The sequence below is a fragment of the Vulpes lagopus genome, chromosome 19 (genome assembly GCF_018345385.1).
Source record: "Vulpes lagopus strain Blue_001 chromosome 19, ASM1834538v1, whole genome shotgun sequence".
Classification (NCBI taxonomy): domain Eukaryota; kingdom Metazoa; phylum Chordata; class Mammalia; order Carnivora; family Canidae; genus Vulpes; species Vulpes lagopus.
Genome location: NC_054842.1, coordinates 50,642,576 through 50,659,366, shown reverse-complemented (window position 1 = coordinate 50,659,366; position 16,791 = coordinate 50,642,576). Strand labels below are relative to the sequence as shown.

General features: G+C 43.7%; 1 protein-coding gene across 3 annotated transcripts in view; it reads right to left on the bottom strand.

The window, feature by feature from the left end:
- The window catches only part of KCNAB1 (potassium voltage-gated channel subfamily A regulatory beta subunit 1), a 340,450-nt gene that overhangs the window by 220,151 nt on the left and 103,508 nt on the right, over positions 1-16,791 (bottom strand). The gene's annotated exons all lie outside the window — the stretch shown is intronic.

The following is a 16,791-nucleotide window of genomic DNA, read 5'->3' as shown; positions in this document are numbered from 1 at the left end:
CCGGCTCCTGCTCTCCCCCCCAGCCCATCCCAACCTCGCTGGACTCATAACTGTTTTCAGATGCAGCAGGTACACTCAGGGCCTTTAAACTTGCTGTGTCCCTCTATCTGGATTGATCTTCCCCCAGATACTCAGAAGCCTTGCTCTCTCACCTTCTTCCAGCCCACGATGAAAAGTTATCAAAAAACATCCCTGTCCATCCTCTTTAAATAGCGCACTCTAGGACCTTCTGTCCCTTGCCTGCTTATCTTCACAGCTGGTATCGCCTCCTAATCTATACTGAACATGGTTTCTTTCTTTGCCTATTCTAAAATATAAGCTTTTTAAAGATGTTATTTATTCATGAGAGAGAGAGAGAGAAGCAGGCTCCACGCAGGGAGCCCGACATGGGACTTGATCCCGGGTCTCCAGGATCACACCCTGGGCTGAAGGTGGTGCTAAACCACTAAGCCCCTTGGGCCACCCAAATATAAGCTTTTTAAAGGCAAAGATGGTTTTGTTCACCCCCTGATCCTCAACACTCGGAACACTGCCTGGCGCAGAGTGGGCGCTCAGGAAGTGTTTGTTGACTGAACCCATTCATTAGACATCCTGTCCACCTTGGTAGCTAAGAATCCACATATAGGAGCGTGATGCTCTGCGAGGATTTATTCTCTACTACCTTATGCCATTTTGAGAAACCATAAATATGAAAGACCTTTATGGGCAGTAGTGTAATAAGGTGACAGATCCGTCCACTAACTCCTGCCACACTGTAGTTAGAACCGTGCATGATAGTGTAGTAACATGCAGTCAGCAGCTCCCTAACATGGCATTGCGCTGCCTTATTTATACATCTGCACTTCCCTCGGCCTCAGTTCAAGTCAACCCCAGAGTCCTTAATTTTCTCTTTCTACACAGCTATGCACTACAAAACCTAGCATCAATTTTAATAAAATTCTCTCTTGTTCTAAACCAGAGTGGAGACCATTTAATCATTCTTTTGAGAAATAAGTGTGCTGGCAAGAGGAAGTTTTTAACCAAATAGTCTCCATTGTTGTGAAGGCTGAACAAAAAGAAATGATGGGGAAATTCAAGAGAAAAATGTCCTATTTCTATAAAAATATCTTCTCTCATTCTTAAGACAAATATACGTAGTCTCTGCGTGGCTAAGCCTGGGGCCTCAGGTCTCTGCAGCACAAAGCATTTATCTTCTTCTTCGCCTCTCTTTGGTTGGCTGATTTCCTATTTTGAAATGATGCCTAGATTGCCCTTCCTGCCCAGCTTGTACCCGGTCCAAAATGCCCAAGGAGCAGGTAAGGATCCCAGGCCATAAACTCAAGTGTTCAAGGAAGAGAGCATATTAAATTTTTTCTATAAATTAATTTCAACTCAGGGAACCCTCCTGCCAAGCTGACAGGAAATTTAACTCTCAGGCAACACTGGCTCTCTCCTTCCTTGCACACTGCTGCAGTTGTCATAGGTCCCAGGGCACCAGGACTCCCTCCACCATGGCTCCTCTGTCCACTGTACCCCGGAGGCAGCCTTTGTGCCAGACGACACGGTAATGGACTATGCTACTTTCAAGCAATACAGGGACTTTCATAGATCTTGGGAGAGGTTGAACCCCTGGGCTGGGGAATCCCATCCCTCTGATACCATGGGACTACTCCTTATGAAATCCTATCACATTCTTTGGATGCTCCCAGGGACCGAGGTTATGGGGCCCCAGACCTCCCACTGAACCTCCCGTCCAACAGAACCTCAGCTTAATCTGGGAAATGCCTTTTCTCAAGCTTGACTCTCTTCAACCAGCCAAGGCTTTTGAAAACAAAAAACACTTCCTGCAAAGAAAGCATAAGCTACCTGCTTCGACAAAGGGAAAAAAACAATGCAGAGATTGAGGAGAAGCCACAGATATTTTTTAAATGGTGTCTCTACATTTGCCTCCACTGCAAGCAAACCAGAAGATCCCTTCTCTGTTCATGCATCTCAGAAGAAAATGGTATAACTCAGTGTGGGATGGAGGGACTGGGTCTGGGTTTGGGGGTGTCAAGTAGTCCTGCTGCCTGGGTTCGTGGGGGGAATTCAGACCCCTGGGTTACTGCAGCCATTGAGAGGCAGCCAGAGTGACCGGATGTGCCTTGAGGAGAACACTCAGCCAGCTCCATTTGCACATCATGTTCTGTTCAAAACCCAAGTCATTGAGGGAGTCTGGGAATTGTTACAGCACAAATTTTAATGGACCAACATGAACCTGTATTATTTAACAATATAAATAACTTGTTCCCAAAGTATAGTTTGCATGCAGGTAGTCTCACTTTATGACTTAATCTGTTTACTACAATAAGGACTATAGTTTTACGAACCATCTTACTTTTAATGCCCCCCCCCCTTCTTTATAAAAGATCAAGGGAGAAGTCAGGAATGACCATCTTACGCAGACTCCCATTCTAAGCAGAAAAAAACAACAAAACAACAAAAACGTGTTAGACAAAAAAAAGTCCTCTGCACAATCCTCTCCCAGGACCCCGCTCAGAGCTGCACTTTTGTCTTTCGGAACAACACAGCGTATGACCAGCAGATAGATATTTCTCAAGGATGTGCGTGCATGCTTCGGGGTCTGAACAAACACTACAAGCACTTTCTCTCCCATAATCCATGTGATTTGGGGAATCACCTCACATTCTTTTCTGGCCGAGGCTGGGTGGAAGTAGATAGAACAGAAACCACGGGAGACAGCAAGTGTAGGTCAGGCTTTTCAACAGCCAAGGTCAAAAGCAGACAGGATTCTTGCCGCTGAAGGAAAGAAAACTCATCGTGACCGTGAAGAGGACAAGTCTGGTAGAGAATGAAGCCTGCGCTGGGAGCCAAGACAGTTATATTGTAATATAATCCCATGGAAGCCTTTGGAGCTTATGAAAACTGAATCATTCATACACCCAATCACCCGTCCAAAAGGCTTTTATTGCTCACCTACAACATGCCAGACAGTTGTGCTAGCACTGGGGGTGATTAGAATATGAATGTACTAAGGCAAAAACAAACAAAAAAACCCCATTTCTTAAAAAGTCCTATTGCAAGGATATCACCATATGCTTTAGAGCCTCAGCTAGTCGGTCTCTGTGTGTTATCGATATTGACAATTATGATGAATAACAATGGGTGTTTTACATTTCATACACATTATCTCCTATAATCTTTCCAAAAACCCCAGTAAAGGATGACCAGGTCCGTCCTACAGATCCTGGGGCCCAGAGAAAGTAAGTATTTTGCTAGTTAAGTCAAGGCTGGGTAAACAATATTATGGTGCCCTTAGCTACGATACCACGAAGCCATTCACTGTTCCTATCTGTGTTTTCTGTTCATACCTTGATCACATATACACACACACACACACACACACCTTGCTGGGCTAAACATATATGACAAATATTTATCCAAAAGAATCAACAACAACAAAAAAAAAACCAAAAGAATCAACCAGAAAATATTGGCTTCTTCCTGAGTCACATGTAACTTTACCTACTGATACCTGAAGATGCATTATTCCAAGACAGATTTATAATAGCATGACATGGCAAAAAAAAAAAAAAAAAACCCCACATCATCTCTGAAATTCCCATCAGCCTGTGGATTCTGGGATTACCCCTAAGCTCAACTGTATGTTCTTAGTAGCACTGCACGGCCCCATCTAGTCCTGTCTCTGTCCTGGTTTTCTGGGCAGAGTAACAATGGACACCTAGCACCTGGACCATTCCACTGCCTCGTGACAACAAGGGAATACAGAACCTTGCCCAGAAATGTAACTTGCCAACATCAGATTCCTTTTTGTTCTGAGTCACCACTGGCGCAAATATATGCTGGTCATTATAAGGAAAAATTGGCCAGGAGCCGTCTGAACTTAAATGGAAACCAAAAGTCTGATATTTCCGATGGCACTAGAGATCATTAGGTTTTGTTTTTGTGCCTCGGTTGCTGTCATTGAAAAAGGGCATACTACTACTTGCCGCTCCCTTTCAAGGTTTTCCTCAAAGATAATAGAGAACACTAGGCTCTTTCAACCCCTTGGCTAAAATGTTTGCGTGGGACTATTGACAAAGATTTTAGTGACGTAGAATATCACTTGGGCATTCTGATAATGGTTAGTATTTGTCTTTTGTCAAACCCCGTCCCCAAATCATTCCCATCTCAAAATACCAAGGGATTCCATGGCTAATCTCCTTAGCAGAAAGAACCAGCAAGAAAAATTACAAACATGTTCTAAATATTTCTCTGCTAAAACTAATCATTGTGAAAGGTCAAACACTTTGATCAATGGTATTATCATGTGGTAGTATTGCCCTCCCGCCAAGAAATGAAGTTGATGTAGTACACTTATTAAATCCATCACATTTGCTTCATGGGGCGGGGGGGCATCGATGATCTGTAACCGAGCAGAATTAATCAGTGGAATAAATATACAGACTTTGGTTTTACTTTTCTCTTCTTTGACAACATTGGCCAATGTTGACATTGTTCCACTTGTACTAGGAAAAGGTCTTCTCCAAGTTGGAGTACAGATCCTGTTGATGATCCAGGGGGACAGCAAGGATAGATCAGGCTCTTCCCCTCCGGGCTCTCGAGTCCCACTGGCGGGGCCTTGGTGCTCACTGGTGGCTCTAAGTACACGGTCACATCTCTATCAAGGTGTCACTTTTCACGGAGTTGAAAATGCATGGGGAATTGTCCAGCCCTGTGACGGGGTCGATAGCAGCACCTTCCCAGTCCCATCTTGGAACTACCTCCTCCTCCACTACATTCTAATGCACGCCTTGATCCAGCTGTGGAGTTGAGGGCCGTAGCACACTCCTTACTTCCCTCTCACTCAAGCATCGCTTCCCCTGCAGACGCCAGGAAACACGGTCTGACCAGGAGAGACTCAATTATAGGTCACGGTTGTTTTAACCCTTTACTCCCAATTCTCAAAGGTTCCTGATTCCCAACAAACCTTTTTTCTAGCTCACTTTGATCTGGGGCCACTATCATTTCTCCCTGAATTTGATACAGCCAGGTCTTTATTGCTTGCATGTCAAGAAGGGGTAAATAGATTGAAATGATTTGGCACATGGTGTGCCAAATCTTCCAAGCTCATCATCCTCGGCAGGGGGTGAGGGGGTGGGGGAAGGGCTGCAGGCCTTCAGAAGGGACAGAAAGAACCGAGAACCACCACCTACCTCTACTGGCATGGAAGACAAAGATTCACAGAGGAAAACTGCAGGTGATTAAAACATTTGAAAAATCTGTGTCCGAATATGAATTTTACGAATAAAAATAAAAAGCCTCAGTGATGAAAATGACTGGCCACCCTAATGGCTTCAAGAAGAATAACACTTAATAGAAGGGTTCAGCGAAAAGAATTTCATATCCCTACAAGCAACTCCTTCTTTTCTCCCCCACAACATTGCTGTGGCAACATTACTGAGGCAGGAACAGCAGGAGTTTTGTGAAAGGGTTGAGTTCTGTTATAGGGCGAGCGCAGAGCCTCACAGGCGCACCACGACAGGAAGAAAGGCACGCTGCTCAGCTCCCACCACCCCAGGTACCAGGATGGACTGCGATTCACAGCTCACCGATTAGTTATGAAGTTTGGATGCAGATATATTTTTTGAGCCATGGGATTTTAATTACAGCTTGATCTTTATGGCCATCCGTTGATTTTTCTATCAACGTCCACTGCCAAATCTTCCAATGTGTATGTATAGCTTGAAAGGGGGAAAAAAAGAGAGCAAAAAAGGATATTCCCAGTAGATGCTTCCTTGAGGGGCCTAACAAGCACAGCAAGCTCAAGCAATAATTGCCATTTTTAAAAAGATTTTATTTACTTATTTGAGAGAGCGTGTGTGTGTGCATGCTTATAAGCAAGATGAGGAAGGGAGGGGCAGAGGGAGAAGCAAATTCCCCACTGAGCCAGGAGCCCAGGTGGCTCCATCCCAGGACCCCAGGATCATGACTTGAGCCAAAGGCAGATGCTTATCTGACTGAGCCACCCAGACTCCCAAGAACTGCCCTTATAGTAAGTGCCAAGGCCAAGGTAAGACTCTTTAAACTTTTTTTCACACTGGAGCTATACTCTATGAACAGGAATTTTCATTCTGATTAAAAACCTAAGCTGTAGCCTTACACAGAGAAAATCCCTGGTGCCCTGCATTTTTGATGACCCCATTATTCCTTTTGCTGTCTTGCCTCAGTCTCAGATGCTAGAGAAAGTGATGAGGATGTAGCGCCTGATACTTGGGCTCCTTTAACTCTCCCCTCTCTTGCATAACATATTAGCACCGCAGGTGTCGCAGGCTGTAGACAGCCCCTGAAAGGTGTTCCCGTCCTAATTTCTGAAACCTATGAGTAGGCTACCCCATGTCGTCAACGGGACTTTGCAGAGGCGATTCAGTTAAAGATTTTGAGATGCAGAGATTATCCTGGATTAGCCGGCTGGACCCAGTGTTATCATAGGAGTCATTATAGGAAGAAGGCAAGAGGATGAAAGTGAGAAAAAAAAAGGAGATGTGAAGACAGAACCAGAAGTGAAAAGATGTGCTTTGAAGACGAAGGGAGGAGCCACAAACTACAAAATGCAAGTGTCCTCAAGAAGCTGGAGACGGCGAAGAAATGAATTTCTATGTTGAAGCCTCCAGAAGGAGCACAGCCCTCCCGACACCTTGATTTTAGACTTCTGACTCCCAGAACAGCGAGGGAATAAATCTGTTGGTTAAGGCACTACGTCTGCAGCTAGTTTGGTGCAGCGGCACCAGGAAAGGACTATGTTGTGAAGTGTCCAGCTTGCTTCCTAAGCATACTTGCTGTTTGCCTTCTAAATTACCTCTCTTTGAAACAGGACCACCCGAGGTCCTGCCGAAGCCCGTGGGGCAACAGCGGCTGGATCTGAAGTCCTCAGGCAAGCCTCTGCTTGCTTCTCTGGGTGAGGAGTGATCCCGTGCTCCCGTGGACTAAGATCAGAGCTCCCTGCTTTCAGAAGGTGGCTTCTGGAGAAACTGAAATCTGACACTTCTTTGCAAATGAAAGAAAAGCCATTATTGAGAGAGAAGCTGTATATCAGACCACAAGTTTCCCAACTGCTATTTTCTATTTAAGTAGTTTGTAGATCTTCTTTTAAAACTGAATGTTTTCTCGCAAGGTGAAAACCCTCTGAAATCAAAGACTTTTTCTGAGCGTTTCTAGTCTTTTCAGCCAATGCAAAGATTCCGTGATGCAGAGGTGCTTGTGCATGCGGAGGTAGGAAATGGAGTAATAGTGAGTCCAGAGACCTATTTCCATCAAGAGGCCGCAGAGGAATTCTTTGCTGGTTCCTGAGTTGAGAGAGGAGTGGCATTCGGTGGTAAAGCCATGTTATTTACACAATTGATTTTTATGACCAGCTTGTTGCTGTGGTCTCAGGCCAAAGAGTCTAACAACAAAAACCCAGTAACATAAAAACCAAGTTTAAAGTGGAAATTAATTTCAAAGAAATGAAAAAGAGTGTGCTTTATTAGCATATGTTCTTCAGGAAAAAGCTCGCTTTTCTTATATAAGAGCTCTGTTCAACCAGATGGGCCTTCTAGAAGAGATAAACTCATCATGGAGAACGCTGTGCCTGGAATTTCCTGCGGCTGAATCCATCCCTTCAGGGCCACTCTCTTGGAAGATGTTAATTACCAATACAAAAAAAACCAAACAAAACCAAACAAAACACTTTTCTTGTTATTAATACTAGTCCTGCACAGTTGCCTTGATCTTGAAACTTTCAAGTTTTTTTTAAATCATCTCTATAAGAGTACATCAAAAAGCAAATTACTCATGCTATAAACTGTTAGTTTTTCTCTTTGGATACCCAACTACAACTGAAACCTATAGATCAGATTTACCCCTTTTCATGTTTATTTAACCCAAGAGACTTCAACGGCTACCATTATGACCTTTAGAGCCGATGACCTTGTAAGAGTTGTCATCTACCAGCCTCATCATCCTCGTCGAGTCTAATGCGTTAGAGTTTTAAAACCTATTTCACAGCAAGTTTTTCAAAGACTAGCTCAAAATGCTAAAAATGATTTTCTCCCCAAAAACAGTAAGCCCAGCCATGAAATGCGAGCAAGGAGATAGACCAGGTTTCTGTCATTAGGTGACCTTGATATTCTTGGTCTTGAAAAATCTAGGCCCTTACTTGGAACATCCAGCACTAGATGACTTCAAGGAGATGCAGTCATTGTACAGAGGCTGTGAATGAGAGTCCTAAATTATTGTAGGGATGCAGAAAATGAAATCTGGGAGGAAAAAAACTGGAACCATCCTGAAAATTAGGAGGCTAAGTGTTAGTGATGTTCTAGTACTGGGAGGCTTACAGAACGAGAAATTATAGCTAACTCATTTTCTGTTCAACAGAGGACAGGCCAAGAAGCTTCCAGGGTACCCGGAAAGAAGCCAAATAAATCACAAGAAGGAACTTCGTCATGGTGAATTTTTTTTCTTTTTGGACTCTTGGATGATCTAGCAGCAGAACCACCAGGCTAGGTGAGCAGGTGCCAGACCAGAATGGGGACAAATCACGTCCCCCAACCAAGGTGTTAACAGGAGGCCGGGATCCTCCAGCAGGCCCCTGGGGGCCTCCCTTTGCCTCACCACTGCACCCTTACTACCTTACTCCTCATTCTGCCTTCATTTCCCAACCTGACGTGACGGTTAGGGTCCAGACAACAGACAAGAGTTCTCCAAACCCTTACTTTATTGCTTCCTTGGAAGATTTCAGAGCTTAATGAATGATTCTAATTCTTAGAAAGAAGAGCCAAATTTTTTTTTTCGTGACTGCCATGAAAGGAGATTACACAATATTTCTTTAGGGGCCTTTACAAGTAGCTACTGCACAGCACAAATTGGAAAAACAGGACAGATTTCTCATGAGGGCTGGACCAGATGGCCTGTGCGAGTGCTCTCAGAGTCCTCCCTAGTTGCTGATTCCAAGAAAAAGAATTGCTGCTGGGCTTCTGTGTTGGTTTCCAATCTGAGTAACTGAAAATCATCCTGCAATGAGGATTTTTTTTAATGTATTTTGATTCTGACTCTCAGGAGCAGGCTTTCAAAGTAATCTCTAAAAGCATGGAGGAGAGTAAAGGATGCTCGGTACTAAAAATCCAAATGACCATTTCACATCTGGGGTTGACATGGAGCGCCGTCCTATCATCTGTGCCTGTGCCTTACAGATCTCTTTGTGAGACACCAGTTCTTCAGAGACTGTGACACTAAAGCACACTTCCATCTGGAACTTAATTTTTGTCCAGCTTCAGAACCTCCACCGCAGGGGCTCCTCTGGGGTCCTCACAACTCTAAGATGAAGAAAGCTGGTCTGGCTCGCTCATTGCACAGCAGGGCTCTGCTTCTTCCAGAGAAAAGTTTGAACTGCAAACTGTGCATATGTATAGAAGAGAATTGTCCTTTCTAGAAGCATCGTATGCACTGTGCTCCTTTCTTATGTTGAAAAATGAGACCTAACCAAGAAGGTGCAGGGTAGAAGCTGAAGGAGTGTAAGGAATCCCGAAGTCAGGGGACCTGAGTTCCCTCCCATCACCTCCCTGAGTCACTTTGACCAAGGAACTGACCATTCTGTATAAAAATAATAGTACTGAACTAGATGGCATCTAAAGTTTCTTCAGTGCTAATATCCACTGCTAACTCTGTTACATCTAGAGATCACATAAAACTAAAAATTCTTTAAAAAATATTCTCAATATTGAAATGGAAGGGGCAGCTGGGGGGCCCAGGGGGTTAAGCATCTGCCTTTGGCTCAGGTCATGATCCCAGGGTCCTGGGATCGGGTCCCGAGTTGGGCTCCCTGCTCAGCAGGGAGTCTGCTTCTCCCTCTCCCTCTGCCTGCCCCTGCTTGTCCTTGTTTTCCCTCTCTATCGCTATCTGTCTCAAATAAAATTTTAAAATATTGAAATGGAAAATTTTAAGACTTCTTTCATAAGTTCTTCAGTCTCTATCAATATTTATTTTCTAGCTCTGAAAAGCATGGGAAACTGGTGACCAAAATATTTTTCAAACATACGATGATCCATTTGCAACACTCAATCATTTTTTATCCTAATGACTATCAGAACGGCTTTGATATTCCTGTAAAGAAAAGTAGGAGCTGACTGGTGAATTCAATTCTTCTTATGCAGGGGTTTTTCTTCTCCTAAAGGATGTTTTGAGTTAAAAAAAAAAAAAAACTAACTAACCAAGAGTCCTAGATTTTGGTCAGATTCACTGGACCTAAATAAATCCCAATCTGTTTCTGAACATACCAATGACAGATTTTGAATCTGAAGAAATGAATTTGAAACTCAAAAGTCGAATTTATGAATCTGATTTCCTTTTTGGATATAATGGGATTTTTTTTTTCCTCCTCTCAGAACATTTTGGAAATTACTACAACTTCAAATATTGGCAGAACTTTTTTTAAAGAAAGGATTTCTAGAAAATGAATGCACTTCCAAAGAGGGACAGTGAATGGATTGGGTTTAGAGACTTCATCTATAACAAACCAATTGAGGATTACAGCTGGAGGATGAGCTGCTTCTGGAAATGCTTCAGAGACATTCCTCCACTTGTATGTGCCGCGCACACGCACAGAGCCATGGAACTGGAGCAACGTTTGCCTAACAACTTCCGGGAGGCTGCCTCCCCTCCTACCATTTTCTCACCATCCCATGGATGCCAGACTTCTGACTGCTGCCTTGCAGAGGTGGAATTAACTCTAGGAGACTGAATCAGCAACTAATTTTCAGGAAGGTTTCTCCACCTCCCCATTCTCACCATTTTGCTTTGAGGAAGAGGGGAAAGCCCACACCCATGGGTGTCAGTACAAACAACAATGGCATTCCTTATCAAAGGGGGGAAAAAAAAAGACTGGCATTCTGAATAACCAAGCTGCTCTCTTCTCTGGACTGAAATCAAATATTTCTATTTGAAACACAGCCACAGAGCTGGCTCTTCTCTTCCTCCCTCTTCAGCCCACTATTTCCTCCTACTTTTCCCCATTCGCGTGCGCACGCACGCGCACACACACACACACACTCTTGGTGCCTTTTACGTAATTGGCTGACAAGATTGATCTTTCACTTCAATTGCTTTGATTCAAAATCTGCCCACCATTCGTGGGAGGTAAAGAATGGTAGAGGACACGTGTGCTTTAATAAAGAGGCTGTGAAAGGAAGCATGGAAGAGGCATGTGGCCGGAGTCTTCTCTGGGGTCTTGATTCTCTGCAGGAAAGTAAGGAAGGCTATGGAATTAAATTCTCTTCCTTCACATTTACAACCTTTTTTTTTTTTTTTTTGGTGGAACAATTGCGTTTAATCCCCCCTCCTTTTTTTTTTTAAGATTCCACTTATTTATTCATGAGAGACACAGAGAGGGAGGCAGAGGGAGGAGCAGGCTCCCTGCAGGGAGCCCGATGTGGGACTCCATCCCAGGACACTGGGGTCACGCCCTGAGCCGGGGGCAGATGCTCAACCACTCAGTCACCCAGGCGTCCCGGGTTAATCCTCTTTTAGTGGAACTTTAACCAGACAACCTGTTCAAAAATCAGCAACTTCCACTGCTGATGTACACTTGATGTCTAAGTGGGTTACCCCGGCCTCCGAGGTGCCAGACCCTGACCCCGTCTTACCTCTACAGGATGCTCTCGCCCCACTGCCCTGCACAGACCCTCTGCTCTATTCCAGTACGTCTCACCACTGCATGCACGCTCTTTGGGACATGCTGCCCACCCCTGCTGCAGCCTGCTCCTCGATCTCTGTCCAGCTTGGTGTTTCTCCTTCCTCAATACTGAGCTTCATTGGCTCTCCTCATGCGACCTCTCCCTGACTCCTACAGCCTCTGCTGCAGGAGGTCTCCTCAAACTACAGCAATAATTATTTTCCGTACCACTATGCAGCCTTCTTGGGTAGGTATCTAGTCACACCAACCCGTAGACAACCCTCTCGCTTTGTATCGCCAGCATTTAACATGGGGTCCCACAGGTGTAGCCGTGCACTTTCTAAGCATTCATGGACTACCCATCACATGCCAAGTGCCAGGTTAGACTCTGGGGTTACAGAGAGGAATAAATTCCAAAACTCAAGCTGCTCACAGACTAATGGGGAAGCTACAGACATAAATAGGTAAGAGCAACACTATGCAATCAATAATTTCCATAACAGAAATAAGAACCAGTTGCAGTAGAGGCATTGACGAGCACTCATTTCATGCTATATGGAGTAGAGCTGGGGTAGGTTTCACTGAGAAGGTCATGCTAGAGTTGGGTGTTGGGAGGATGCATAGGAATTTGCCTGACCAAGTGAGGTAGGAAAATTCTAGATCAGAAGGACGAAAATGGAAAATGATACAGAAGCATAAAGCACCAAGAAGGTTCAGAGTACTATGACGGGTCCTTCTCTCAGGTAGGTATTTCTGATGAAGCATGTGGTCATCAGAGGAAAGATGAAGATAGCGACCGGGAAAAACCGATAGAAACCACACCACGAAGGACCTTGGGTGCCATGTTAGGTGATTCGCATTGTATTCTCTGAGCTACTGAATGGCACTGAAGAAATCTGAGGATAACGATGTAATCTGAAGCTATCTAAAGCATCCTGAGAATAATGACTACAACCTGATTTTTTAAAAACCATTCACCCACCAAGCAACAAACTGAAACATCCATACCATGGAATACCAGTCAGCGATAAAAAGGAATGAACTATTTAAAAAAAAAAAAAAAAAAGGAATGAACTATTGAGACATGCAACAATTCAGATGCATCTGAATTATACAGGGTGCAAAAAAAATCCCCAAAGATTACCAAAAAAAAAAAATCCATTTACAGAAGTGCTCTTGAAACAAGAAAATTATGGAGCTGGATCAGAGAGTAGTGGTTGCCAAAGAAGAGGGGCTGGAATGGTGTATGGATGTGGTAATAAAGGGGGAGCGTGAAGGGGCCCTCGTGGTGATAGAACAATTGGGACTCTTCACTGGAGTGGCAGTTATGGGAACTTCTACCTCTGATAAAAACCACAGACATGTAAACATACACAAATATGAATAACGTGTAACTGGTAAAATCCAAATAAATTCTGTGGATTATACCAATGTCAATTCACTAGTTTCTTTTTTCTTTTTTTTTTTTTTTTTAATTTATGATAGTCACAGAGAGAGAGAGACAGAGACATGGGCAGAGGGAGAAGCAGGCTCCATGCACTGGGAGCCCGACGTGGGATCTGATCCCGGGTCTCCAGGATCGCGCCCTGGGCCAAAGGCAGGCACTAAACTGCTGAGCCACCCAGGGATCCCAATTCACTAGTTTCGATGTTATGCTATAGTTATGGAAGATATTACCACCAGAGAAAACTGGATTAAGTGTATACAGAAATTTTCCATATTTTTTCCTGCAAATTCCTAGGAATCTATAAGTATTCCAAAAAAATTTTTAAGTGACAAAAATGGTAAAAACGTGATTAACTTAAAAAACTGGGGGAAAAATAACCTTTTAAAGTGGAATTTAAAGATTATTGCTCAACAATATTGATTCTTATAATGAATTCTCTTGATTTCAAAGCCTGTTTTATGCAACATTACAGTACAATGTTTTATTGACATTGATGTTTATGTTACAGGTAAGATTTTTCTAGATGAAATTGGGTCCATCAATGTTCAAATTGTTCTAGGACTAAAGTAACAATTTTAGAATGGGGGTCGGTAGCTTATCAGCACAAAGATGCTCAATTCTGAACGACAAAGGCTCTGGGACCATGTCAAATACTAGTAGGATCCTCCTAAAACGGTTATTTTAAAAAAGACACCCAACCAATCAAATAAAAACAATAAAACAAATCTGATTTAACTTCTATTCTCAGTGATTTGGCTTTCCTAAGATGAGAGGTATGCACCGATCTACATCTATCATGTATGGTTACAGAGTGTACATCAAACTCAAATACAATGTGACGAACTGAGATTAAAAACACACGAAAGTAAAATAAAGGAACTCTCATGTGTTAACAAAGCACAAGTGTAAAAACCATAAGAAATGAAATAGTCTTATGTTATTTACATAGGGCCTAGTCCCCAGGATGAACGTTAGGTGGAATCCTGTTCTCTGAACAGGGCTGAAAGTAGTATTTGAATAGCAGATTTCTCTAGCAGACTTTTTTTTTTTCTCCATCCTTAGCCTTGAAACAATAGCTAACTTTACGCAAGATTTTTGCAAAATGGTAGCGTGACGGTAACAGTGACTCTTTTACTCTTGCAGAATTCGGATGCTTCACACGAGTGTACATTAACTCTAAAACCCCAAGTTCGTGAGCTCCTAATTAATGGATAATAATCACGGGCTACGAGTTGGGCTTTAAAAATTACAAGTCATTAAATGAGCATTCAACATTCTACTTGTTTATCGGGGATTATAAACAGCAGGTCCTCAATGGTCAGGTGACCCTTTATGTAGCAGTGTAAGTCCCTGGGTTGGCAAATAGGTGGCAGATCTAGACAATTCCTCATGCCCCAAGATACAACCATAATTCTGGAGCTGAAGACAGACATGGTATCTCAAAATGGAGAAGTCGAGGTAGCCCAGGCATGACCATCACCCTCCTAAAATATAGCCTTCCTAAGAATGTCTCCTAATAGAGATTATCTGTTTTCTTGTGATCTGCTTCCCCAACCTGAATGTATGCCCCAGACCTAGTCTGCTTTCGGCACCAGTTTTGTGAAACTGGTTCGAGTAGGGTTCCTGGTGCAGAATAGGTGCTCAATAAATATCCGTTGACTAAAATACCTCCTTCACTCTAACACTGCTTTTTTGGCAAAAAAGAAGAGTGAGTGGTAGACACGTTTCAAATGCTGATGAAAGCTGGGGGCCTCCCCTTGGGGAAAATATGTACAAAAAGACTTTAAAAAATCTTCTATATTTCATAGATCTCAGATTCAGCTATGCCTATGGAAATCCTTTTCAAGGATGAAGTTATTGTAAACACAGCCACTTTTTAAATTTTTGCTATTTGTTATAACATGATATTTTAGGGACATTAAGATCAAAGCAAGGATAATTCATAACATGATATTTTAGGGACATTAAGATCAAAGACAAGGATAATTCAGCTAATTAAAATAGTTCTATCATATTTTATGGAGCATAGAGCTAGTCCCTCCCTCCCTTTCTCTGTCCCCAACCCTAAGAAAGCCTTAGTGTACACTTAGCGTAATCTCATCAGCTCTTTCCTGCAGGCACTCCGAGTGGAATTTGAAGGAGAGAGGGGTTAAGTCACACTCGCACACACCCACAACCACCTGCCTATCATAGGGAAAATGGTTCAGAATCAGAGGGGAGAAGCTTGTCCCATCACCATAAACAACAAATGACTCAAAGAAAACTGAAAAGCCACAGATGGCTAACTTTTTGTCAGAAGAGCTGTACTCAGTTGCCAGTAACAGAGATGCCCAAGTGAACCTTACTTGCACGTTGAACTTCCGTAAAGAGAGGATCACTATCCAATCGGCCGAGCTGTAAATGCGACCAGCAAAACCTTAATGGAAATCTCCTGCCCTCTGAACAGCTTCACAAAACCAGACACAGTGACGCATAAGCAACTATGCAACTCTGCCACAGGAGGTGAAGGCGTTGCTATTTCTCCTGATTCACCAAGAGAAAGCTCACGGTGCTGCTAACAGGCCGGCGGCTGCAGTTCCAGTGGCCTCTGTGACCTCCCTCATCCGAGCGGCCGTTCCCAGGGGCCCCGCTGGTCTCGCGCAGCAGCCCAGCCGCATGCAGCGCCGTGTCCGTGGGGCAGGGCTGCGTGTGCGCCACACAAGCAGGACAAAGTGCCAGTGCACCGGGGACTGCAGTCCCAGCACACCAGCACCGTGGGGCCCACTCGCCGCCACGGAAAGACTGAGAAAAGCAAGAGTTGCCTGGAGTCAGGCTGCTGGCATCGTCCTGCAGTCCTGGGGCAAAGAGCTTTAGCTCTGATTTTCCAGTGGCATCCCTGCCGCCACACACACGCCTTTCTTTTGGAATGGCTCCAGAATAGAGCAAAACAACCGTGCTTGGTGTTTTTGCAACGAGAAGCCCTCCCGTGACCCCACCAAGAAACTTTTTCAAGGGTAACGGTTATAGAAATTGGTTTAAATGCCTATTCCCGAAATCCCACACGCAAAGTCTTAGGTGTGTGCATGATTTCAACTGCATCAAGTTCCTTCCATTCCAAAACCTGGTTCCTAACAAAGATGAGGGATGGTTAAACGGAAATAATCGACAAAAACCGTATCTGCACAGCAGAATAACCAAAGCCTTGGGAATACACATCATTAGCTTCTCTCCTCTACACCTACAAATGCTTTGAGACGAAAGCACAGGCACAGGTTTAAGGAATACAGCCAGGAAGGCTCAGGGCAAAGCAGAGAGCAGGAGATGGCAGGAGTCACATAATTGAATAATGAAATTTTCTACTTATCAGATTTAAGTCATCCCGTATTAAGGAGAGCATCAACTATTCCCAGGAAGGTTTCCAACTATGGAAAACCACCCAGAGGAAGAGGGAGCTGAAAAATTCATGAGGAAGCTCCTTAAAATAATTAACTTTTTTTCCTGCATATTTCACAAGAAGTTCTCCATTTTAGTTCGGGGCAGTCGTTTACATCCAAATGGGTCAACGCTCTGCCTGTTTTACCTTCAAGGGTGTTTCCTCCTGCAACAAAACTTCCCTAAGAGCTGGCCCAGCGTTTGCTGCCTTGGTCCTTTGAGGGATAAATAAGAACAGCGTCCGAGG